Here is a 26,370-nt window from a genome sequence, read left to right on the forward strand (position 1 = left end):
CCCCCTTTGGCTCTCTTGTTTACTGTCCAGGATATCTGCTTGTACTATTGGGGGGGTGGGGGGAGGAGAATAAGACCCTTTGGCCCTTCAAGTCCTTGCTAGCCATTGACACCGGTTCCATTTTATTCGGACCATGCCGGCTGGTGGCGTAGTGGCATCAGCACCGGACTTTGAGGCCAATGGTCCTGGGTTCGAATCCGGCCGGCCCCTTGCATGCTTTCCATCCGAGCTAGCAGCTTTGCCTTGTGAAAAAAACACACAAAATGCTAAGGAAATTGCTAAAAATGCCACCCGATGTGCCCCAAGGCGTGGAAGGAAGCAACAACCTTGAAAAAAGTAAGACCATAAAAAAAGGAGAATTAGGCCATTCAGCCCATCGAGGTTGTTCTGCCATTCTATCACGGCCAATTTATTGTCCCTCTCAACCCCATTCTCCTGCCTTCTCCCCGTAACCTTTGATGCCCTGACTAATCAAGATTTTATCCTTCGATTTAAATGCACCCAATGACCTGGCTTCCTCCGGCTAAAGAAATCCCTCCTCATTTTTGACATCCCTCTATTCTGTGGCATGTGCCCTCTGGTCCTAGACTGGCCCGCTCGAGGAAACATCCTCGCCACGTCCTCTGAGAGCATGAGACATAGGAGCAGAATTAGGCCATTCAGCCCATCGAATCTGCTCCTCCATTCAATTTATTATCCCTCTCATCCCCATTCTTCTGCCTTCTCCCCGTAACCTTTGATGCTCCTGACTAATCAAGAACCGACCAACCTCCATTTTAAATATACCCAATGACTGGGCCTCCAAAGTCGCCTGTGGCAATGGATTCCACAGCTGTGGTGGCCAAGGCTTTCGGTATATTTCAGGCAGGGGTTGATAGATTCTTGATTGGTCGGGGCACGAAGGGATACGGGGAGAAGGCAGGAGATTGGGGGGGGGGTCTGAGAGGGAAGATGGATCGGCCATGATGAAACGGTGGAGCAGACTCGATGGGCCGAATGGCTGAATTCTGCTCCGATACCTTGTGGTCAGACTCAGCTTCCTTTTTTATTATCATGCGCAGGCAGCAAAATGCGCCCATCGCGTAAACGGCAGACGCAACCAGGGGGTGCGGGGGGGGGGCAGCCAGCGAGCGTCTCTGCACGTTTTGGTGCTGCCGTAGCGCGTCCACAGCGCTCTGCACAACAGCAACGCATCCGGACGCTCACCGGCAGCAGCGACGACAGAGACCTGGAGCCATGTGTACAAAACCGCTGGAGGGACTCCAGCAGGTCGGGCAGCGTCCATGGAGATGAATAAACAGTCGACGTTTCGGGCCGAGACCCTTGGTCAGGGCTGAGAAGGAAGGGGGGAGAAGCCAGGATATAAAGGCGTTGGGGAGGGGGGAGGAGGATGGGTGGACGGTGATGGGTGAAGCCAGGTGGGTGGGAGAGGTCAAGGGCTGGAGAGGAAGGAATCTGAGAGACCGGAGGAGAAAGGAAAGGAGGAGGGGATCCGGGGGGAGGTGACAGGCAGGTGAGAAGAGGTAAAGGGTCAGAGTAGGTAATTGAGGATGGGGGCAGGAGAAATTTGTTTATCATCCATGATCATGCCATCAGGTTAGAGGCTACCCAGATGGAATGTAACATAGAACACAGCACATTACAGGCCCTTCGGCCCACAATGTTGTGCTAACCCTCAAACCCTGCCTCCCATATAACCCCCTACCTTAAATTCCTCCATATACCTGTCTAGTAGTCTCTTAAACTTCACGAGTGTATCTGCCTCCACCACTGACTCAGGCAGTGCATTCCACGCACCAACCACTCTCTGAGTAAAAAACCTTCCTCTAATATCCCCCTTGAACTTCCCACCCCTTACCTTAAAGCCATGTCCTCTTGTATTGAGCAGTGGTGCTCTGGGGAAGAGGCGCTGGCTATCCACTCTATCTATTCCTCTTATTATCCTGTACACCTCTATCATGTCTCCTCTCATCCTCCTTCTCTCCAAAGAGCAAAGCCCTAGCTCCCTTAATCTCTGATCATAATGTATACTCTCTAAACCAGGCAGCATCCTAGTAAATCTCCTCTGTACCCTTTCCAACGCTTCCACATCCCTCCTATAGTGAGGTGACCAGAACTGGACACAGTACTCCAAGTGTGGCCTAACCAGAGTTTTATAGAGCTGCATCATTACCCCGTGACTCTTAAACTCTATCCCTCGACTTATGAAAGCTAAGATGTTGCTCCTCCACCCTGAGGGTGGCCTCTACATGGCACATGAGGAGGCCGTGGACTGACACGTTGGAACGGGAATGGGAATCGGACTGAAAATGGTTGGTCACTTGGAAGTCCCGATTGTAGCAGATGGAAGAGGGGGGGGTATGCTTGACGAAGCGGTCCCCCAATTGACGACGGGTCTCACCGATGCAGAGGAGGCCGCAATGGGAGGCGCTGGATACGCCAGGTGGCCCCAGCAGATTTGCGGGCAAAGTGTCACCCCACCTGGAGGGACTGTTCGGGGCCCTGAGTGGAGGTGAGGGAGGAGGTGTAGGGGCAGCTGCCGCACTTTGGCTGCTTGTAAGGAAACAAAACTCGCAAGGCAGCCCCCCGTCCCACCGCTCACACACAGACAGGCCATCAACCGCAGGGCCAGGCTTCCCCGAGCAGCCAGTTCTCACACTTGCTACATCGGGCGCCGGCCTCCTGCCTCCGGCTCCGACTGGCAGAGGGCTTTGAGACGCTTACCTCTGTGCTCTACTCTGAGGGTAACGTAGAGAGGTGGGGGGGGGCCAGAGTGATTCTCAGATGAGCCGCCACTGAACGAAAAGCAAACTGCTGGATAAACTCGGCAGGTCGGGTAGCATCTGTGGAGAGAGAGGGACATTTTAATCAGACCTGGCATTTCCACAGATGCTGCCCAGCCTCCTGTCAAATACTGACACACTCCCCGGGACCCCCTGTAAATACAGACACACTCCCCGGGACCCCCTGTAAATACTGACACACTCCCCGGGACCCCCTGTAAATACTGACACATTCCCCGGGACCCCCTGTAAATACCGACACACTCCCCGGGACCCCCTGTAAATACCGACACACTCCCCTGGACCCCCTGTAAATACTGACACACTCCCCGGGACCCCCTCTAAATACTGACACACTCCCCGGGACCCCCTGTAAATACCGACACACTCCCCAGGACCCCCTCTAAATACTGACACACTCCCCGGGACCCCCTGTAAATACCGACACACTCCCCGGGACCCCCTGTAAATACTGACACACTCCCTGGGACCCCCTCTAAATACTGACACACTCCCCGGGACCCCTCTAAATATGGACACACTCCCCGGGACCCCCTGCAAATACCGACACAGTCCCCGGGATCCCCTGTAAATACTGACACACTCCCCAGGACCCCTGTAAAAACAGACACACTCCCCGGGACCCCTGTAAATACTGACACACTCCCCATGATCCTCTGTAAATACTGACACACTCCCCATGACCCTCTGTAAATACTGATACACTCCCCATGACCCCCTGTAAATACAGACACACTCCCCGGGATCCCCTGTAAATACTGACACACTCCCCATGACCCCCTGTAAATACTGACACACTCCCCGGGACCCCCTGTAAATACAGACACATTCCCCGGGACCCCCTGTAAATACAGACACACTCCCCGGGACCCCCTGTAAATACTGACACACTCCACAGACCCCCTGTAAATACTGACACACTCCCTGGGACCCCCTGTAAATACTGACACATTCCCCGGGACCCCCTGTAAATACCGACACACTCCCGGGACCCCCTGTAAATACTGACGCACTCCCCTGGACCCCCTGTAAATACTGACACACTCCCCGGGACCCCCTCTAAATACTGACACACTCCCCGGGACCCCCTGTAAATACCGACACACTCCCCAGGACCCCCTCTAAATACTGACACACTCCCCGAGACCCACTGTAAATACCGACACACTCCCCGGGACCCCCTGTAAATACTGACACACTCCCTGGGACCCCCTCTAAATACTGACACACTCCCCGGGACCCCTCTAAATATGGACACACTCCCCGGGACCCCCTGTAAATACCGACACAGTCCCCGGGATCCCCTGTAAATACTGCCACACTCCCCAGGACCCCTGTAAAAACAGACACACTCCCCGGGACCCCTGTAAATACTGACACACTCCCCGGGATCCCCTGTAAATACTGACACACTCCCCGGGACCCCCTGTAAATACAGACACACTCCCCGGGACCCCTGTAAATACCGACACACTCCCCGGGACCCCCTGTAAATACCGACACACTCCCCGGGACCCCCTCTAAATACTGACACACTCCCCGGGACCCCCTGTAAATACTGACACACTCCCCGGGACCCCTGTAAAAACAGTCACACTCCCCGGGACCCCTGTAAATACAGACACACTCCCCGGGACCCCCTGTAAATACCGACACACTCCCCTGGACCCCCTGTAAATACTGACACACTCCCCGGGACCCCCTCTAAATACTGACACACTCCCCGGGACCCCCTGTAAATACCGACACACTCCCCGGGACCCCCTCCAAATACTGACACACTCCCCGGGACCCCCTGTAAATACTGACACACTCCCCGGGACCCCCTGTAAATACTGACACACTCCCCGGGACCCCTCTAATACGGACACACTCCCCGGGACCCCCTGTAAATACCGACACAGTCCCCGGGATCCCCTGTAAATACTGACACACTCCCCGGGACCCCTGTAAAAACAGACACACTCCCCGGGACCCCTGTAAATACTGACACACTCCCCGGGACCCTCTGTAAATACTGACACACTCCCCGGGACCCCCTGTAAATAGAGACACACTCCCCGGGACCCCTGTAAATACCGACACACTCCCCGGGACCCCCTGTAAATACCGACACACTCCCCGAGACCCCCTCTAAATACTGACACACCCCCCGGGACCCCCTGTAAATACTGACACACTCCCCAGGACCCCTGTAAAAACAGACACACTCCCCGGGACCCCTGTAAATACAGACACACTCCCGGGGACCCCCTGTAAATACTGACACACTCCCCGGGACCCACTGTAAATACAGACACACTCCCCGGGACCCCCTGTAAATACTGACACACTCCCCGGGACCCCTGTAAATACTGACACACTCCCCGGGATCCCCTGTAAATACAGACACACTCCCCGGGACCCCCTGTAAATACTGACACACTCCCCAGGACCCCCTGTAAATACAGACACACTCCCCGGGACCCCTGTAAATACTGACACACTCCCCGGGATCCCCTGTAAATACTGACACACTCCCCGGGACCCCCTGTAAATACTGACACACTCCCCAGGACCCCTGTAAATACTGACACACTCCCCATGACCCCCTGTAAATACAGACACACTCCCCGAGACCCCCTCTAAATACCGAGACACTCCCCGGGACCCCCTCTAAATACCGACACACTCCCCGAGACCCCCTGTAAATACAGACACACTCCCGGGATCCCCTGTAAATACAGACACACTCTCCGGGACCCCCTGTAAATACAGACACACTCCCCGAGACACCCTGTAAATACTGACACACTCCCTGGGACCCCCTGTAAACAACGACACACTCCCCAAGACCCACTGTAAATGCAGACACACTCCCCGGGAACCCCTGTAAACACCGACACACTCCCCGGGACCCCCTGTAAATACAGACACACTCCCCGGGACCCCCTGTAAATACTGACACACTCCCCGGGATCCCCTGTAAATACAGACACACTCCCCGGGACCCCCCGTAAATAATGACACACTCCCTGGGACCCCCTGTAAATACTGACACACTCCCCGGGACCCCCTGTAAATACAGACATACTCCCCATGACCCCTGTAAATACTGACACACTCCCCATGACCCCCTGTAAATACTGACACACTTCCCGGGATCCCCTGTAAATACAGACACACTCCCGGGACCCCCTGTAAATACTGACACACTCCCGGGACCCCCTGTAAATACTGACACACTCCCCGGGACCCCCTGTAAATACAGACACACTCCCCGGACTCCCCTCTAAATACAGACACACTCCCCGAGACCCCCCCGTAAATACTGACACACTCCCTGGGACCCCCTGTAAATACTGACACACTCCCCGGAAACCCCTGTAAATACAGACACACTCCCCGGGACCCCCTGTAAATACTGACACACTCCCCGGGACCCCTGTAAATACTGACACACTCCCCGGGATCCCCTGTAAATACAGACACACTCCCCGGGACCCCCTGTAAATACTGACACACTCCCCAGGACCCCCTGTAAATACAGACACACTCCCCGGGACCCCTGTAAATACTGACACACTCCCCGGGATCCCCTGTAAATACTGACACACTCCCCGGGACCCCCTGTAAATACTGACACACTCCCCAGGACCCCTGTAAATACGGACACACTCCCCATGACCCCCTGTAAATACAGACACACTCTCCGGGACCCCCTGTAAATACAGACACACTCCCCGAGACCCCCTGTAAATACTGACACACTCCCCGGGACCCCTGTAAATACTGACACACTCCCCGGGACCCATGTAAACACTGACACACTCCCCATGACCCCCTGTAAATACTGACACACTCCCCGGGAACCCCTGTAAATACAGACACACTCCCCGAGACCCCCTGTAAATACAGACACTCTCGTCGGGACCCCCTGTAAATACAGACACACTCCCCTGGACCCCCAGTAAATACTGACACACTCCTCGGGACCCCCTGTAAACAACGACACACTCCCCAAGACCCCCTGTAAATGCAGACACACTCCCCGGGAACCCCTGTAAACACCGACACACTCCCCGGGACCCCCCCGTAAATACTGACACACTCCCTGGGACCCCCTGTAAATACTGACACACTCCCCGGGACCCCCTGTAAATACAGACATACTCCCCATGACCCCTGTAAATACTGACACACTCCCCATGACCCCCTGTAAATACTGACACACTCCCCGGGATCCCCTGTAAATACTGACACACTTCCCGGGATCCCCTGTAAATACAGACACACTCCCGGGACCCCCTGTAAATACTGACACACTCCCGGGACCCCCTGTAAATACTGACACATTCCCCGGGACCCCCTGTAAATACAGACACACTCCCCGGAATCCCCTCTAAATACTGACACACTCCCCGAGACCCCCCCGTAAATACTGACACACTCCCTGGGACCCCCTGTAAATACTGACACACTCCCCGGAATCCCCTGTAAATACAGACACACTCCCCGGGACCCCCCCGTAAATACTGACACACTCCCTGGGACCCCCTGTAAATACTGACACACTCCCCGGGACCCCCTGTAAATACAGACATACTCCCCATGACCCCTGTAAATACTGACACACTCCCCATGACCCCCTGTAAATACTGACACACTCCCCGGGATCCCCTGTAAATACTGACACACTTCCCGGGATCCCCTGTAAATACAGACACACTCCCGGGACCCCCTGTAAATACTGACACACTCCCGGGACCCCCTGTAAATACTGACACACTCCCCGGGACCCCCTGTAAATACAGACACACACCCCGGAATCCCCTCTAAATACTGACACACTCCCCGAGACCCCCTGTAAATACAGACACACTCCCCGGGACCCCCTGTAAATACAGACACACTCCCCGGGACCCCCTGTAAATACTGACACATTCCCCGGGACCCCCTGTAAATACCGACACACTCCCCGGGACCCCCTGTAAATACCGACACACTCCCCTGGACCCCCTGTAAATACTGACACACTCCCCGGGACCCCCTCTAAATACTGACACACTCCCCGGGACCCCCTGTAAATACCGACACACTCCCCAGGACCCCCTCTAAATACTGACACACTCCCCGAGACCCCCTGTAAATACCGACACACTCCCCGGGACCCCCTGTAAATACTGACACACTCCCTGGGACCCCCTCTAAATACTGACACACTCCCCGGGACCCCTCTAAATATGGACACACTCCCCGGGACCCCCTGTAAATACCGACACAATCCCCGGGATCCCCTGTAAATACTGACACACTCCCCAGGACCCCTGTAAAAACAGACACACTCCCCGGGACCCCTGTAAATACTGACACACTCCCCGGGACCCCCTGTAAATACTGACACACTCCCCGGGACCCCTGTAAAAACAGACACACTCCCCGGGACCCCTGTAAATACAGACACACTCCCCGGGACCCCCTGTAAATACCGACACACTCCCCTGGACCCCCTGTAAATACTGACACACTCCCCGGGACCCCCTCTAAATACTGACACACTCCCCGGGACCCCCTGTAAATACCGACACACTCCCCGGGACCCCCTCTAAATACTGACACACTCCCCGGGAACCCCTGTAAATACCGACACACTCCCCGGGACCCCCTGTAAATACTGACACACTCCCCGGGACCCCTGTAAATACAGACACACTCCCCGGGACCCCCTGTAAATACCGACACACTCCCCTGGACCCCCTGTAAATACTGACACACTCCCCGGGACCCCTGTAAATACCGACACACTCCCCGGGACCCCCTGTAAATACCGACACACTCCCCGGGACCCCCTCTAAATACTGACACACTCCCCGGGACCCCCTGTAAATACTGACACACTCCCCGGGACCCCTGTAAAAACAGTCACACTCCCCGGGACCCCTGTAAATACAGACACACTCCCCGGGACCCCCTGTAAATACCGACACACTCCCCTGGACCCCCTGTAAATACTGACACACTCCCCGGGACCCCCTCTAAATACTGACACACTCCCCGGGACCCCCTGTAAATACCGACACACTCCCCGGGACCCCCTCTAAATACTGACACACTCCCCGGGACCCCCTCTAAATACTGACACACTCCCCGGGACCCCCTGTAAATACTGACACACTCCCCGGGACCCCTCTAATACGGACACACTCCCCGGGACCCCCTGTAAATACCGACACAGTCCCCGGGATCCCCTGTAAATACTGACACACTCCCCGGGACCCCTGTAAAAACAGACACACTCCCCGGGACCCCTGTAAATACTGACACACTCCCCGGGACCCTCTGTAAATACTGACACACTCCCCGGGACCCCCTGTAAATACAGACACACTCCCCGGGACCCCTGTAAATACTGACACACTCCCTGGGACCCCCTGTAAATACTGACACACTCCCCGGAATCCCCTGTAAATACAGACACACTCCCCGGGACCCCCCCGTAAATACTGACACACTCCCTGGGACCCCCTGTAAATACTGACACACTCCCCGGGACGCCCTGTAAATACAGACATACTCCCCATGACCCCTGTAAATACTGACACACTCCCCATGACCCCCTGTAAATACTGACACACTCCCCGGGATCCCCTGTAAATACTGACACACTTCCCGGGATCCCCTGTAAATACAGACACACTCCCGGGACCCCCTGTAAATACTGACACACTCCCCGGGACCCCCTGTAAATACAGACACACTCCCCGGAATCCCCTCTAAATACTGACACACTCCCCGAGACCCCCTGCAAATACAGACACACTACCCGGGATCCCCCTGTAAATACAGACACACTACCCGGGATCCCCTGCAAATACAGACACACTCCCCGGGATCCCCTGTAAATACAGACACACTCCCCGGGACCCCCTGTAAATACTGACACACTCCCGGGACCCCCTGTAAATACAGACACACTCCCCGGGACCCCCTGTAAATACAGACACACTCCCCTGGACCCCCTGTAAATACTGACACACTCCCCGGGACTCCCTGTAAATACTGACACGCTCCCCCGGACCCCCTGTAAATACAGACACACTCCTCGGGACCCCCTGTAAACACCGACACACTCCCCAAGACCCCCTGTAAATACAGACACACTCCCCGGGACTCCCTGTAAATACTGACACGCTCCCCGGGACCCCCTGTAAATACAGACACACTCCTCGGGACCCCCTGTAAACACCGACACACTCCCCAAGACCCCATGTAAACACCGACACACTCCCCGGTAACTCCTGTAAACACCGACACACTCCCCGGGACCCCCTGTAAATACAGACACACTCCCCGGGAACCCCTGTAAATAATGACACACTCCCTGGGACCCCCTGTAAATATAGACACACTCCCCGGGATCCCCTGTAAATACAGACATACTCCCCATGACCCCTGTAAATACTGACACACTCCCCATGACCCCCTGTAAATACAAACACACTCCCGGGACCCCCTCTAAATACCGAAACACTCCCCGGGACCCCTTTAAATACCGACACACTCCCCGGGACCCCCTGTAAATACTGACACACTCCCCGGGCCCCCTGTAAATACAGACACACTCCCCGGGACCCCCTGTAAATACAGACACACTCCCCGGGATCCCCTGTAAATACTGACACACTTCCCGGGATCCCCTGTAAATACAGACACACTCCCGGGACCCCCTGTAAATACTGACACACTCCCCGGGACCCCCTGTAAATACAGACACACTCCCGGGACCCCCTGTAAATACTGACACACTCCCCGGGACCCCCTGTAAATACAGACACACTCCCCGGAATCCCCTCTAAATACTGACACACTCCCCGAGACCCCCTGCAAATACAGAGACACTCCCCGGGATCCCCCTGTAAATACAGACACACTACCCGAGATCCCCTGCAAATACAGACACACTCCCCGGGATCCCCTGTAAATACTGACACACTCCCCGGGACCCCTGTAAATACTGACACACTCTCCAGGACCCCCTGTAAATACAGACACACTCCCCGGGACCCCTGTAAATACTGACACACTCCCCGGGACCCCCTGTAAATACTGACACACTCCTCGGGACCCCCTGTAAATATTGACACACTCCCCGGGACCCCCTGTAAATACTGACACACTCCCCGGCACCCCCTGTAAATACAGACACACTCCCCGGGACCCCCTGTAAATACTGACACACTCCCCGGGACCCCCTGTAAATACTGACACTCTCCCCGGGACCCCCTGTAAATACAGACACACTCCCCGGGACCCCCTGTAAATACTGACACACTCCCCGGGATATCTTTTCAATAAAGCCACTCTGCCGGCGGATTTCCAGTGGCTGCAATGTCCTTGTGGGACCCTATGCTGTTGCCATGGTGATATTCCAGCCTGGAGCAAACTGGGAATTCCCCGTTCCTTTCTCTGACGTCAGTGCAGCTCTCCTCCCAGACCCTAGGGGGTAGCGGAGCACGGCGAAGGGACCATCTTGCCCTGAACGCGAACATCTTTGTCAATTCGTCCCTATAAAAGGCGGCGGCAGTAGTCGCCCCCTTCTCTTCAGGGCGAGCGCGGCAGTGATGAGGTAAGGATGGGTGTACTTTAAAACCGGATTTTGGGGGCGGACTGGTTCAATCAGTGACGGCTTAATTCCCTACTGGCATAAACATCCACCCTTCTCTTCACCGAGAAGTCTGTCGGTTCCCCCGGGACTGCGCCCGTTCGGTTTGCCGGGGCCCTGGCCCGCCGGCAACTGTCACGGCTTTTAGGTTCCGCGCCTGCGCACGGTGGGCATGTGGGTTCCGAGCGCAGGCGCAGAACCGGAGTAAGGTCGGAGCCGGCAGGTCGGTGACCACGTGGCTCCGAACTTTTTGACCCATCAGAATGACATTTGCTGTTGCCTGTGTTCGGGTGCAGAAAGACGCCTCTTGGAATTGTATTTGTTGTCTGGCAGCATTAGCGAGCTTTTTATAAGACTGCAGTGAGAAATTTGCAAAACAGTGAAATATAAGCCGAAAAGAAACAGTTGGAAGTTCTTGATTGGGCTGGGAAGCTATGTTGCAGAGTTTTGACCCGAAATATAGATAATTTCATTTTTATTTTTCCTCCTGATTCACGAGATTCTGTAGATGCTGGAAATATGGACTAACACGCACACCCAGAAATGCTGGATATTCTCAGGAGGTCAGGCAGCATCTGCAGAGGGGATCGAAGTTGACTTTCTGGGCTGAGAAGATGAAGTGTCTGTTTAATCCACTCTATAGCTGTGGCTGCTGAGTTCCTGCAGCTTTTTGTGCCTGTGTGTCTGTTACTCAAGATTTCCAGCATGTGCAGAATCTCTTGTGTTTGTGAATAGGGGTGGGAGCCTGTTCAGATTCCATGTGATTACGGCCGAATCTTCATTGCCTGTTCCTCCTTTACCCCAGAGACGCTGCGGTTGGTGCAGCAATCAGCTGCGATAAACTGCCCCCAGTGTGTGAATAGCTTGGATAGAAACTTTATTGATCCCAAAGGAAGTTAGTATCACAGTAGCATTATGAGTGCACAGATACACAAGTATTAGAAGAGAAGTAAGAAAGAATAAACAATTAGTTACCTCAAACAGTCTAACGGCGGGGGGGGGGTCATCACTTCCCCAGCTGTAGGTTAGATCAGGGGTCCCCAACCTTTTTTGCACCGTGGATCGGTTTAATATTGACAATACTTATGCGGACCGGCCGGGGTGGGGGTGGGAGTGTTCAAGTAGGGTTAAACTCACCTCAACATGTCTTTTACAGTTAGGGTTGCCAACTTGCTCATTCCCAAATAAGGGACAAAAGTAGCAGTCAAATCCCGGGACACTTTACCCCAGGAAAGACTACCATGACCATGAAGCCTTGCGCGGGCACCTGTGTGCGCATGCACGTACGTGCTGATTTTTTTTCCGCCCACAAATCGGTTTTGGCTTAATCTTCCCAGCTACACTGTACATACATTATTTCTACTTTATATAGGCTGTGCAATTATCATATCATTCCTGCTTTTACTGTATGTTAGTGTTATTTTAGGTTTTATGTGTTATTTGGTATGATTTGGTAGGTTATTTTTTGGGTCTGGGAACGCTCAAAAATTTTTCCCATATAAATTAATGGTAATTGCTTCTTTGCTTTACGCCATTTTGGCATGAAAGGTTTCATCGGAACACTGTACCTTCGTGGGGGAAATATGGGACAAGGACGGTCCCGTTTGGGACAAACCAATTTAGCCTAATATACGGGATGTCCCGGCTAATACGGGACAGTTGGCAACCCTATGTTCAAGTTCAACAGTGCGTGACAGGGAATGAGGAAAGGTGCAGCTGACTCGTATTGTTTCCTCGCGGCCCGGCAGCACGTGTTGTGGCCCGGTGGTTGGGGACCGCTGGGTTAGCTCATTATAGAGCCTAATGGCCGAGGGTAAGAATGACCTCATATAGCACTCTTAGGAGTTGCAGGGGAATGTGGGGTAAAGGATCGAGCTGCCCAGTTGGCTCTAGCGTTTCTGTGGCGTGAGTGGAATTTGCTAAACATCGGCCCACACTGGACCTTCCTGTGTCTTGTGGCACACAGGCTAAATGCTTCCAGCTCCAGTCAGGATTTTCTTTTTTTAAAAAAAGACGAAATAGAGAAAGAGGTGGAGGGAGACACAGCACAGAGGCAGGGCCTTTGGCCTAATACGTCTGTACTAACCATTTAACACCATTTTAATGGGGGAGGGGCTTGGATTCTTCTATCATTCAACCTATGGGGTTTTGTTTCGTGGCTGTCTGCGAAGAGTAAGAATTTCAGGTTGTATGCCGTATACAGTCTCTGACATTAAATTAAACCTTTGAACTGTTCCCTAACCTGATCCTATTTATCTCACATTCCCTATAAAGTTGGGCAGCATCTGTGAAGAGAAGTTTGATGCTTCAGTTTAAGAATAAATCCTCTGCCTCTACTGATGCTGCGGGTATTCTTTTAAAGTATTGGATACAGTGCCTTGTGGCCTGTTTCGTGGCACACCACCCAGTAAACCCCTCCCCCCGCCATTTAACCCTAGTCTCATCACGGGGCAATTTACACTGGCCAATTAACCCACCAACGGGTATGTCTTTGGATTGTGGGAGGAAACCGGAGCACCCAGAGGAAACCCACACGGTCACCGGGAGGAAATTCTGAGATTTTCTGTGTGCTAGTTAATTGGGAATGGGCACATTTTTTGAGAGTGTACTGGGGGACGAGAAGGGCTGAGCGCTTCTTGTAAGGAGCTGGGTGATGACCCAAAGGCCTGAGATCGCCATGTCGCTGAGTGGCCAGAGTGTGTTTCCTGGCAGTGATCTTATGATTCCTCGTGGGGGGGTGGGCGCATTCTAAAACAAACCCCTCCCGTTCTTGACACGCCTGCGTCTGCCCGTGGCCTGTGCGTGTGTTTGCGGAGGGAGAGCAAACTCCGCCAAGTCTTCGGTGCCAGCGGGCCGCCGTCTCCTGGTCCTATCCTCGTCGGCTGAGACACTTCATTGCTGCGGAGGGGTTCTGCTGGGCATAGAGCCACTCGGCCTGACCAGTCAGTGCCGACCCAGCTAATCCCAGTTTCTGGCATTCAGCCCTCGTCTATCCGAGTGCTGTCTATCCCTCTCACGCACCTGTCCGGGTGCTTCCTAAAGATGCTACCTGAGCCACTTCCTCTGGCAGCTCGGCTCGTTCTCCAGCTGCACTGGCAATTCCGTCCACTAGCGAGCGGTGTAATTCTCCCAAGTCAGTTACCACTGCCCTTCTCCCATTTTCTGATTCAGTAACTCCTACGCAGTTATTTTTCACCCAGTAGTGTAGCGGCTGCCACAACGGTTTACAGTGCGGGTCACCCAGCTTGAATTGCTGCCGCTGCCCGTAAGGAGTTTGTATGTTCTCCCTGTGACCGCCTGGGTTTCCCCCTGGTGCTCCGGTTTCCTCCCACAGTCCGAAGATGTTTCAGTTGGTAGGTTAATTAGTCATTGTAAATTGTCCTGTGATTAGGCTGGGGTTGAAATGGGGGATTGCTGGCTGATGTGGCTTGAAGGGCCTGCTTTTATTTTAATAAATGAATTATAAATACATTTCAGATTCATCTTCACAGCCTGTTTCTCTGCATTGGGAATGCTATTGCTATTTCACAGTGGGGAAGTTCACTTCACTAACCCTGCTGTTCTTTCCACAGGTGGCGAGCTGGCGTTCGATCCCTGCAGCTGGTTCTGGAGTGGGGGGGGTCACATTGCTGAGTGTATGAGTGTAGGACTGGAGGGGAGGGGGTGGGGGGTTCACCCAGTGTTTGACCGGTTCTCAGGTGGGTGAGGTTCAGGCGATGGACTCCTGTCAGAAGCCCCCAGTGGGGAGGTGGTGGGAGTCTGGCCGGGGACAAGGTGGTCCTAGTAAAGCATGCAATCCTGCAGCCAGTCTCAGCAGAGGTGTGCGGTTGAGTGGGGAGAGGGTCGGGCGATGTGGAGGCAGGGTCTGGAGAGAATGGCACTGGGGGAGCAGGCAGTCAAGAATCAGGCTGTGACTTCCTCGGGATATCTGATTCGCCTCAGCTGAGAACGTGCTGGGAATGGGATGGGTATATTGGGCCAAAAGGCCTGTTTCGGTGCGGTACAGTTCCAAATGTGTGAATGTCATGACTTGTCATGTGTTCCATGCTTTGGCTCTGTGCTCACCACATGCAAGACAGGCTCCACTGAGGGGGTGGCTGAGGCTTGTAGCTCCTCGGGGTGGGGGGTGGCCACTGAACATCCAGTGCAGTTACTGAGACCAGGCAGCCGCTTGGGATAGTAAGGGAGGGGCAGAATGGTTGGCAATGTGACTCCCCCTGGCTGGAGCTGTCGACGCGGACGCAGATCATGTGGGTAAGTGCTGTCTCCGTCCGCTTGCGAAGTGGGCCGGTTCATGTTCGGGCAGTCCGCGGGCCGTGTGACCATTCCCAGCAGTCCGGGGCTGGGACCCGCGGGTACGTCGCGGTCCACCCCTCTCCCGGCCAAAGCGGGGACCCTCCTGTTCTTGACACGCCTGCGTCTGCCCGTGGCCTGTGCGTGTGTTTGCGGAGGGAGAGCAAACTCCGCCACGTCTTCGGTGCCAGTGGGCCGCCGTCTCCTGGTCCCATCCTCATTGGCTGAGACACAGTTCCTGGGGTTCTGTCCCACTTCGGGTGTGAGAGGGTTGTGGTGGGGGGGATGCCAGCATGTGAACACGATTGGCTGGTTCCCACTGCTGAGAGAGGAAACGCGGGTCGCTCCTCTGGGTGTGTGGGTGTTCTCGGATCCTTGTAGCTTTAAAGCTTAACCCTGGGTCCTGCCTCTATCCAGGTTATTGCGACTCGCTGGGACAGCACTCGGGAGCGAGCAACGTCAGAGCAAGTTCCAGAGGCCGGAGTGCTTCCCTGTAAACACCCGGTGAATGAGCGGGGGCAGTTGGTGCCAGAATGAACAGGTTACAATAGCCAAACCATTCACCTGCTGTGACTAAGTTCCATGTATTCTTACATCAGACTATTCGGCCCATCAAGTCAATGACGGCTCTTGGAGCAATCCCCACTGTTCCCCTAAAACCTATTCTCTCAATAGTTCAGAGACAGCTCATTCCCCCTGCCATCAGATTTATGGTCCATGAACACTAATTCATTATACCTTTATTGCAATATTTTTAATTTATGATTTCTATCTTCGCCCTGTACTGCAGCTGAAAAAACAAATTTCACGTTATAAGATGATCATTTCTGTTCTGTTTCTACTTCCTGACGCTCATCTACACACTTGGGGGGTGGGCGGACCTTGCAGTGGCCCGTAAACTCTGCTTGGGCTTGCAGCTGGGTACAGGTATCGATGATAACCGATGTTTCGATGACAAACTCTGTCTTCTTCATTAATGATGAAGCCTGGTGGAGAAGGCAGAGTTAGTCATCAAAACGTTGGTTATAACCCGACTCCTGTGCCTGGCTGGAAGCCCGAGAGGAGTTTATTCGTGATGTTCGCCGGGAAAGCACTAAATCCTGTTTTACAGTGGCCAGTCAGCCCATTGACCTACACCTGCTCGGGTTGTGGGAGGAAACCAGAGCGACTGGGCGAAACCCACACGGTCACGGGGGAACGTGCAAACTCCACACACGCAGCAGGGGCTCCACCACCTGTGTCCTCTTGTGTCTGACCCTGGGTTTTATCTGCCGCCCTACCTGGTCTCCACAACCTCTTGAACTTTCAGTAAAAAGAATTACTGGTCTTAACCACATTCAGGGCCCAGAGAATTCTCAATTCCAAATATTCCTCCTAATTTCCTGCCTCTATTCCCAGGCACCAGTCTGAGGAAACGGTCCCTCATTATTGTCCCATTGCAGACCAACCACCCCCTGCCCCCCCAAGTTCTTTCCCCGTTTGAAATTGTCATGTACCGTTCACTGTCTTCTAAATAGACAGTAACCATCTCAGTGGATTGGATTATAAGTGCGTTTATTACTTGCAAGGGAAGATTACCTTTGTGTGTTAAGTTGTTGGTAGGTAGCTTCAATCTTGCAGCTGAAAACGGATCATTTTTCTGTTTAACTTCATGTCTTTGAGGTCATTAATTGCATTCCTGTCTTACCTTGCATCCCATCTTGAATGAGCCACATTCTCTGCTTTTAGTCATGTCATTGTCAAAACACTCCCTGCTATAAACCACATACTCTAGAAGCAAGCTCTTTATCCAACCACATCAGCAAATTAGCAAAGCACTCTGGGATCACGCGGGTTCCATTTTGCTACATTACATTTACAAAAGTTATAAAATTCATCACGACTTCAGGGTTACCGATAGATTTCCACAAAAGCAATAATTCCGTCCTCCAAGGGATCCAGTCTGCTGCCTCCCCAGGCAAATGCATCCCTTGGTGTTTCTCTCTCCAGAGAGTAGTGGTGGATAAAGATTGGGGGCCGGTGACTAGTGGGGTGCCTTGGGGATCTGTACTGGGTCCAGTGTTATTTGTCATATACATTACTGATCTGGATGATGGGGTGGTAAACTGGATACAGATGATACTAAGATAGGTGGAGTTGTGGATAATGAAGTAGGTTTTCAAAGCTTGTAGAGAGATTTAGGCCAGTTAGAAGAGTGGGCTGAAAGATGGCAGAAGGGGTTTAATGCTGATAAATGTGAGGTGCTACATATTGGTAGGACTAATCAAAATAGGACATACGTCGTAAATGGTAGGGCATTGAAGAATGCAGTAGAACAGAGGAATCTAGGAATAATGGTGCATAGTTCCCTGAAGGTGGAATCTCGTGGATCGGATGGTGAAGAAAGCTTTTAGTATGCTGGCCTTTATAAATCAGAGCATTGAGTATAGGAGTTGGGATGTAATGTTGAAATTGTACAAGGCATTGTAAGGTCAAATTTGGAGTATTGTGTACAGTTTTGGTCAGTAAATTAAAGGAAAGATGCCAACAAAATAGAGAGAGTACAGAGAAGATTTACTAGAATGTTACCTGGGTTTCATCACCTAAGTTACAGAGAAAGGTTGAACAAGTGTCTTTATTTGGAACGTAGAAGGTTGAGGGGGGACTTGATAGAAGTATTTAAAATTATGAGGGGGATTGATAGAGTTGACGTGGTTAGGCTTTTTTCATTGAGAGTGGGGGAGATTCAAAAAAGAGGACATGAGTTGAGAGTTAAAGGGCAAAAGTTTAGGGGTAACATGAGGGGGAATTTCTTTACTCAGAGAGTGGTAGCTGTGTTTAACAAGCTTCCAGCAGAAGTGGTTGAGGCAGGTTCGATGTCATTTAAAGTTAAATTGGACAGCTATATGGACAGGAATGGAATGGAGGGTTATGGGCTGAGTGCAGGTCGGTGGACTAGGTGAGAGTTCGGCACGGACTAGAAGGGCCGAGATGGCCTGTTTCTGTGCTGTAATTGTTATATGGTTATAGGTGCTGCCTGGTTTAAGATACTGGAAATCAGAAATAGAAAATGCTTGGTCAGTCAAGCAGCGAGTGGAGAGAGAGGGAGTAACAAGCCCTGGGACATTTTGAAAAATGTCCTTCATCTACATATACTGACAGTTCAGCTTTCTTCCTCTTGGTGGCGCTGTAACAGTGGTGAGCATGGCACTATGGTGTCAGCCTGTGGGGTGGGTTAGTACAGTGTCCCTGTGTCGGATGGAGGTTTAGACTGTTCCCTGATTGTTTTGTATTTGATTTTTTAAAAAATGAAATAAAGATTTCACAACTACTTAATCTCTCTGCTTGGTTGTATATTGGTTTGCACTTGCAATCATTGAGACCTGCTGAAGGGTCACTGTGAAACCAGCAGCCTCCCAGGCAACTCCTGCATCACCTAAAACGAGGCAGGTTTTTGTTAACGTACACTAGCATGCACTGAGTGAACAATCTGTACAAAACAGCAGAACGGCATGGAGTTCAGCAACGCAGAAAGAAATGCGGAAGTGATGACGTAATGGGTGGAATTGAGGGGTCGGAGAACATGGTAGTGCCACCCGGAAGGGGATGTGAGAGAGACGATGGGTTCAGGAGTCTGACAGCACTGGGGGAGAAGGTGAACTTGACTCTGGTCACCTGGGCTTTCAGGCTGCCAGAGGTAGAAGAGACAAAGTGGTATGACTTGGGGTGAAAGGAATCCCTGTTAATACTGTTTATCTTAAAACTCAAGGTAAACAGAATAAATTTATTATTGGTTTTAGCCAAAATGGGATATAATTTTCTCAAGGTAGGCTTGGTAGATTTAATTTGTGAAGGTTGTAAATTGATTTTAATTAATACCATTTACAGCATGAAAATTTATCGACAATGTTGAATAGTATGTCACCCTTTTGGGTGGGTGGGAACCTTTCTGATCTTAAGCTCAGCCTGAGAACTGAGGGAAAAATACTGAACCTACACAATCTGCCTTTTTGCAACATTTACGACAGTGAGGTGACAGGCCAGAAGTGGAGTGATGTGTAAGAATTCCTTCAGAATGAAAATTGCCCTCCAATTTTCCACCCCACCGGGAGTTGGTTTGCTCCCATAAGTCAGTCGGCAGCGCGCTGGGGTTAGTGGGCTGAGAGACCACTAACGGGGGCTGCTCAGTCACTGAGAGCGCCAGCATGACGTGTTGCGCGAAGTTCAAAACCCAATGTTTTGTAATCACGATCTCGCAGAACCTCAGCTGAACTCTGCCCTGGAGCAGCATGCCACATGAAAATGGATTATGACAGGGACTGATGACCCCGTGACAAACTAGGCAGTGTTTGCTATACTCCGTGGGTTCTGTCAGCCCAGAGCACTTCCTGTACTAGGCTGGGATGCAACCTGTTGGTAATCTGTAGCACATCTGTAGGAATTTGAGAATCCTCATCCACAAGTACTGATGTACATCCCTTGGTGTGTCTTGATCACTGCATCAGTCTGGTGGGATCAGGAGAGGTTGCTGGTGAGATGGACGTGTAGGAACTTAAAAACCCTTGACCGGCTGCATCAACTGACAGCAGCTATGTTGATTGGGACAGATCAATGGCCAGTTCCATGTCTATCTGGTGTTAAGCGGTCGCTCAGTTGCTCTGACACAAGGGGTAGTCGTGGGCGTCCGCATAGGCCCCAGTAATGCCCTGCCTTTCTGTTGGGTGTGTAAAACGGTCCCCAATACTATTATAAACCAGTGGGCTGCGAAGCATGCAGGGGTGCAGTGGTAGCCAGAATGCACCCAGCTCACCTTTAAGAAAAAAGCCAAAATAAACAAGCTAATTAGGTGCTGCCCAGCACATAATTAATTAGCTTGTTTATTTCAGCTTTTTTCTTATAGATGCGCTGGGTACGTTCCGGCTACCACTGCACCCCTGCATGCTTCACGGCCTGGAGGTTGGGGACCACTGTTATAAACCTACCAATTCCCACAACCAACTTGACTATTCCTTTTCCCCACTCCCCTTGTTTCCTGTAAAAAAAAACAATGTATGCATCTCCTGTTTTAAAAAAAAATGCTATATTTTTTTGGTGTGTGCCTGTGTGCGAGTCTGTGCCCGCACGTCTGCGTGCATCCCTTATAGATTTTTCATGGCTTTTTCCAAGGCACAGAGCGAGAGAGAGAGACTGTGGCGCTCCACTCCTCACGTAGACATTTTCACAGTATTTTCCCCTTTATTTGACGAGGTCGAGTTGCGATTTCAACACCCAACCCGGCACGGATGGAAAGCGTGCTCGGGGCTGGACCCGACTGGTTTCGAACCTGGGAACCTCTGCTCCCGGGTCTGGCGCCGATGTTGTTGTGCCACCAGCCAGTCCTGCTACTCCCTTTTCATAGTTCTTTCATCTTCGCATCTGTTCCCACAATGAGACCTTTCTACCCCCAAACAGGGGTAGAGTTCCTCTTGTCCTAGCCTACCTCCCCATGAAGCCTCTGCATCCAGCATGTCATTCACTTCCCACCATCTCCAAGGCCACACTCAGGGTGGAGGGAAGTGACACGTTGTATTCCGTTTAGGTAGCCTTCAACCTGATGGCTGAACATCGATTTCTCCTTCCGCCTTCCCTCTTCTATTCCCCACTCTGGCTTCTTGCCTCTTCTCTCCTGCCTGTCACCTCCCCTGGCGCCCCTCCTTCCCTTTGTCCTATTATTCACTCTCTTCTCCAACCAGATTCCTCTCCCACCCGCATGGCTTCACCTATCACCTTACAGCTAGCCGCCTCCTCTCCCCCCCCCACCCCCCGACACCTTTTTATTCTGGCGTCTTCCTTGAGGAAGGGACTTGGCCTGAAACGTCGACCGCTTACTCGTTTCCACAGATGCCGCCTGACCTGCTGAGTTGCGCTAGTATTTTGCGGGCGTTGGACGAGGCTCCCCGTCCTGTTCCTGTCCGGCAGAGAGCATTCTGACCGGCACGGGGGAGCTCCGCGGGATCGCGAGAGGTGCAGAGGTTGAGGCCGGGCCGCTTCCGTCACGAGCCCAACCCGCCCCACCATCGAGGGCGTCTTCAAGATGGTGGCGTCCATCATTAAGGACCTCGCCTTCTGGGATATTGTCATTGCAACCAACATGGAGCCAGAAGTCACATGCTCAACGTTTTAGGAACAACCCTGCCATTTGATTTTTGCAAGGTTCATAAACGCACCCTCACTATTCCTCGTTAGCACTGTTGAGACGGTTGTAATTTTAAAAATATCTTGCACCTTACAGTGGCCACCAAACAACACATTCCACTGCATATGTTGGAAAATAAACCTGGTTTTGTTTCTGAACGTTTTCCACGCATGAGGGTGATGGGTACAATTACAACATCCGAAAGGCATTCGGACAGGTGAGTCAGAAATTCCTCTTGGATAGGCTTCAAAGCACATTTCTTATTGAGGTATGTTCGCAGTATACAGCCCTGAGGTTTATCTTCCCCACCGGCAGCCATGGAAACCGTTCAAAGGATGAGGTCACACCCCCCCACCCCTCCCGTGCAAAAAATATCGAGCACACGTCAACAAGAACATCAACTGACCACCCCGCGGGGGGAGAAAAACCAGCACGCGCGCTACTCCGGGTGACGTCTTCCAGATGGTCCACAAAACTCTTTGTTTGGCTTCTACGCACCACGCACAAAATGCTGGAGGAACTCAGCAGGCCAGGCAGACTCTATGAGAAAGAGTAAACAGTTGACGTTTTGGGCCGAGACCCTTCGGCAGGACCTGCACAAGAAGATTTTTTCTTGCTTGTTCTTTCACTCTTACGCATTTTTCTTTGAAACGTGGTGTCATGTACCCCGTGATGGGTTAAAGAACCAGCAGAAATGGAAAACACTTTGGAGTCTGGTATTGCTATTAACTAATACTATTTATTAATAACTACGCAATACAGCAATATAGATTCAGATTATATTCAACAGGTTAGCAAAGATTATATGTATATAAATTTGGAAGTTTGGAAATAAAAAAGCCTAGGGGTAAATAGATACTGTCTTACGATGGAATGTAAGATAGTTCAGTTCAATGCTCTGGTTAATTAATGAGAGATTTGTAATCCAAAAGGCGAACGTTGTGAGAAGGCAATTACATCGATATTCCACAGATTCCATGACAGCAATACAAAATAGCCATAGTAGTAGGTTTTATCTCCGAAGTTGTTCCACTCTACACACGAAATATCACCGACAGTGATCTTCAATGAATATCCTTTCAACACAAGTGGTACCACCCCTGAATTCAGCTACGGGACATCCCAAAGTGGTGGACACAAGGTGAATCCACGTATGGATTATCACCAACAGTAGTCTATCACTGAGGTACTGTCTTCAAGTGGTAAAGCTACCAAACTAGGTAGGGATTATCACACAAGGTTACTCCAAACACACAACTATGATAGCCACTTATCCAGTTCCACCACATACGAAATAACTCCAACAGTGATTTGCCACAGGGGTGCCTTACTTTAGTGAACTACCACACCCAAACAAGGGTAACACAGTAGTGGTATTCACAAAGGTACTCCCCTGACCAGAGAACCCACTCCTGGGGATTAACTATGTGACAATCACACCTTCGTATTCGAATGGAATCAAACACCCTCATGGGCTACTTAGGAGAGAGTCCAAACAGTGACCTCTTTGTCAATAGACAATAGGTGCAGGAGTAGGCCATTCAGCCCTTCGAGCCAGCACCACCATTCACTGTGATCATGGCCGATCATCCACAATCAGGACCCTTTTCCTGCCTTCTCCCCATATACCTTCACTCCGCTATCTTTAAGAGCTCTATCTAACTCTTTCTTGAAAGAATCCAGAGAATTGGCCTCCACTGCCTTCTAAGGCAGAGCATTCCACAGAACCATAACCCTGTGTGAAAAAGTTTTTCCTTAACTCCGTTCTAAATGGCCTACCCCTTATTCTTAAACTGTGGCCTCTGGTTCTGGACTCCCCCAACATCGGGAACATGTTTCCTGCCTCTAGCGTGTCCAATCCCTTAATAATTTTATATGTTTCAATCAGATCCCCTCTCATCCTTCTGAATTCCAGTGTATACAAGCCCAGTCGCTCCAATCTTTCAACATATGACAGTCCCGCCATCCCGGGAATTAACCTCGTGAACCTACGCTGCACGCCCTCAATAGCTGGAATGTCCTTCCTCAAATTTGGAGACCAAAACTCCACACAGTACTCCAGGTGTGGTTTCACCAGGGCCCTGTACAACTGCAGAAGGACCTCTTTGCTCCTATACTCAACTCCCCTTGTTATGAAGGCCAACATGCCATTAGCTTTTGTCACTAGGTTTCTTCTGTTTCAAACCTATCTCTCCTCTCTTCTCTTCCTGCAAACTTGTTCTAGTTGCAGAAAACTTGTGAGAGTCATTTATCAATACTCAGGATCGATCTCAACTCACCCCTTTTCGGGCTACTGAAAGCTTAAACCAGCGGCCGACTCACCGGTGTCTTTCGATGACTGAATCCATCTTGACTCTGAGCATGTGTTTCTCTGTGTCTGTAACCGTCCTTGTTAAAAGTAAACATGCCGCAGAGAAACCATAATAACATCGATTGTCCATCAAATAACTCCACCCCTCTCTCTCTCTCTCTCTTTCCATGGCAACCCAGAATCTGACAGCAGTAGTCAGTGTCCTTGTAAAAGTGTAAACACGTTGCTGAAAGGTAAACTCTACCCCTCTCTCTCAGCAGAAATCCAAAAGTTAGTCTCAGTTCTTTCTTGTGCCTTAAAGTGACAGTCCACAGCAAGAAGGAACCCCAGGGGTACATAACAGTGGCTCTGGTACTGCTGGAGCCTGTGAACTACAGCTTAGTGGCGCGCTTCCGGGCCCATTGGGCGATCTGGAGCTTTGCTGTCTCCGAGAAGGTTCTGGGAGGCGAGCTGAGAACAGGGGGCAGCGGGAGTACCGCAGTTAGGCATCCGGGTCAGCATATGCAAGTTGGGCCGAAGGGCCTGTTCCCGCGCTGTCCATTGCCCTGCTATGTGTCGTGTTGCAGGACGTGGGCGATCGGGATCTTTCCGTGACCGTGCTTGTTCTTGGCAAACTTTTTTGCCGAAGTGGTTTGCCATTGTCGTCTTCCGGGCGGTGTCTTTACAAGATACGCAAACACGAGGAAATCTGCAGATGCTGGAATTTCAAGCAACACACACAAAAAATGCTGGTGAATGCAGCAGGCCAGGCAGCATCTATAGAAAGGGGTACAGTCGATGTTTCAGGCCGGGGCAAAGGGTCTCGGCCCGAAACGTCGATCGTACCCCTTTCTGTAGATGCTGCCTGGCCTGCTGCGTTCTACCAGTGTTTTTGTGTCTTTACAAGATAGGTGACCCCATCCATTATCAATACTCCTCAGAGATCGTCTGCCCGGCGTCAGTGGTCATATAACCAGGCTTTGTGTAGTCTGGCAACACACATCAAAGTTGCTGGTGAACGCAGCAGGCCAGGCAGCATCTCTAGGAAGAGGTACAGTCGACGTTTCAGGCCGAGACCCTTCGTCAGGACTTTGTGTGGTCTGCACCGGCTGCTCGTACGACCATCCACCATCTGCTCCCATGGCTTCACGAGACCCTGATCGGGGGGCTAGGCAGGAGCTACACCTCGCCCAAGGGTGACCTGCAGGCTAGCGGAGGGAAGGAGCACCTCACACCTCCTCTGGTAGAGACGTATCCCCACCCCGCCACCCAATGCAGTGTGACCCAAAACACCGGGAGTGCAGGCCCTTCAGGAGAGTGATGAGTAACTGATTAGAAAAGATCTGGTTTTGCGACTGTTAATTCAATATTAACTGTGTTCTTAGTCTGGCAATTATATATTGGCTCTGACAGGTCGCTGTAAGCTAATGCTATTAAGTATCTGCTCTGCTGAATGTTGTCTGTGTTCATTGCCAGTGGAACCGGAATCAGGGTCATTATCATTGATGCGTGAAGTGGAGTTTTTATATTGGCTGTATAGTGTGAGACATAAAATACGTTTGTATGAACTAAAACAAAAAATAAATATTCAAAATTTAAATATGTGGTGCAGAATTAGTGAGCAACGCGCACAAAATGCTGGAGGAACTCAGCGGACCAGGCACCATCTACGGAAGTGCCCTGCCGAAGGGTCTTAGCCCAAAACGTCGGCTGTACCTTATTTCCCAAAGATGCTGCCTGGCCTGCTGAGTTCCTCCAGCACTCTGTGTGTGTGTGTTGCTCCGAATTTCTGGCACCTGCAGATCTTGTCAGGAATAATCTTGTCTTTTTTGATCCTCCCGGGAAGGGGGAGAAGATGGCGGCGCGACGGCAGCGCACGCGGCCTCTCCGGTGAATGATGTCTGTTATCTGTCAAGTAAGGGACCGTGCACAATCCTGATTTGATGGAGACGGACGTGAGAGTACAGAGGAACATCTGGAGAAACTTCTGAAATGCCTGCTTCGCTGCCGCTGCTACCGTGTGGTAACCGGAATCTCCGGAGCGGAAGGTCCCGAAATCCTCGGCTTTGCTTGTGTCAGCAGCCGGGGCGAGGTCGAAGGCGCTCGGCAGAGGATGGCACTCGGGAGGCTGTATCGGAGGGGCTGGTCGGAGGCTCGGAGTTTTCGGACGGATGGATTCAGGGTCGGC

The 26,370-nt window shown here is 51.8% G+C and overlaps 2 non-coding genes across 2 annotated transcripts; both read left to right on the forward strand.

Moving 5' to 3' along the window:
* Positions 1-14,205: 14,205 nt before the first annotated feature.
* Positions 14,206-14,338, forward strand: LOC134339830 (small nucleolar RNA SNORA57). The gene has a single exon (XR_010016455.1). It is a non-coding gene; the product is annotated as a small nucleolar RNA SNORA57 (small nucleolar RNA).
* Positions 14,339-15,840: 1,502 nt separating this feature from the next.
* LOC134339834 (small nucleolar RNA SNORA57) lies at positions 15,841-15,973 on the forward strand. Its single transcript, XR_010016459.1, has one exon. It is a non-coding gene; the product is annotated as a small nucleolar RNA SNORA57 (small nucleolar RNA).
* Positions 15,974-26,370: the final 10,397 nt, after the last annotated feature.

Source organism: Mobula hypostoma, chromosome 30, assembly GCF_963921235.1.
Source record: "Mobula hypostoma chromosome 30, sMobHyp1.1, whole genome shotgun sequence".
NCBI lineage: Eukaryota > Metazoa > Chordata > Chondrichthyes > Myliobatiformes > Myliobatidae > Mobula > Mobula hypostoma.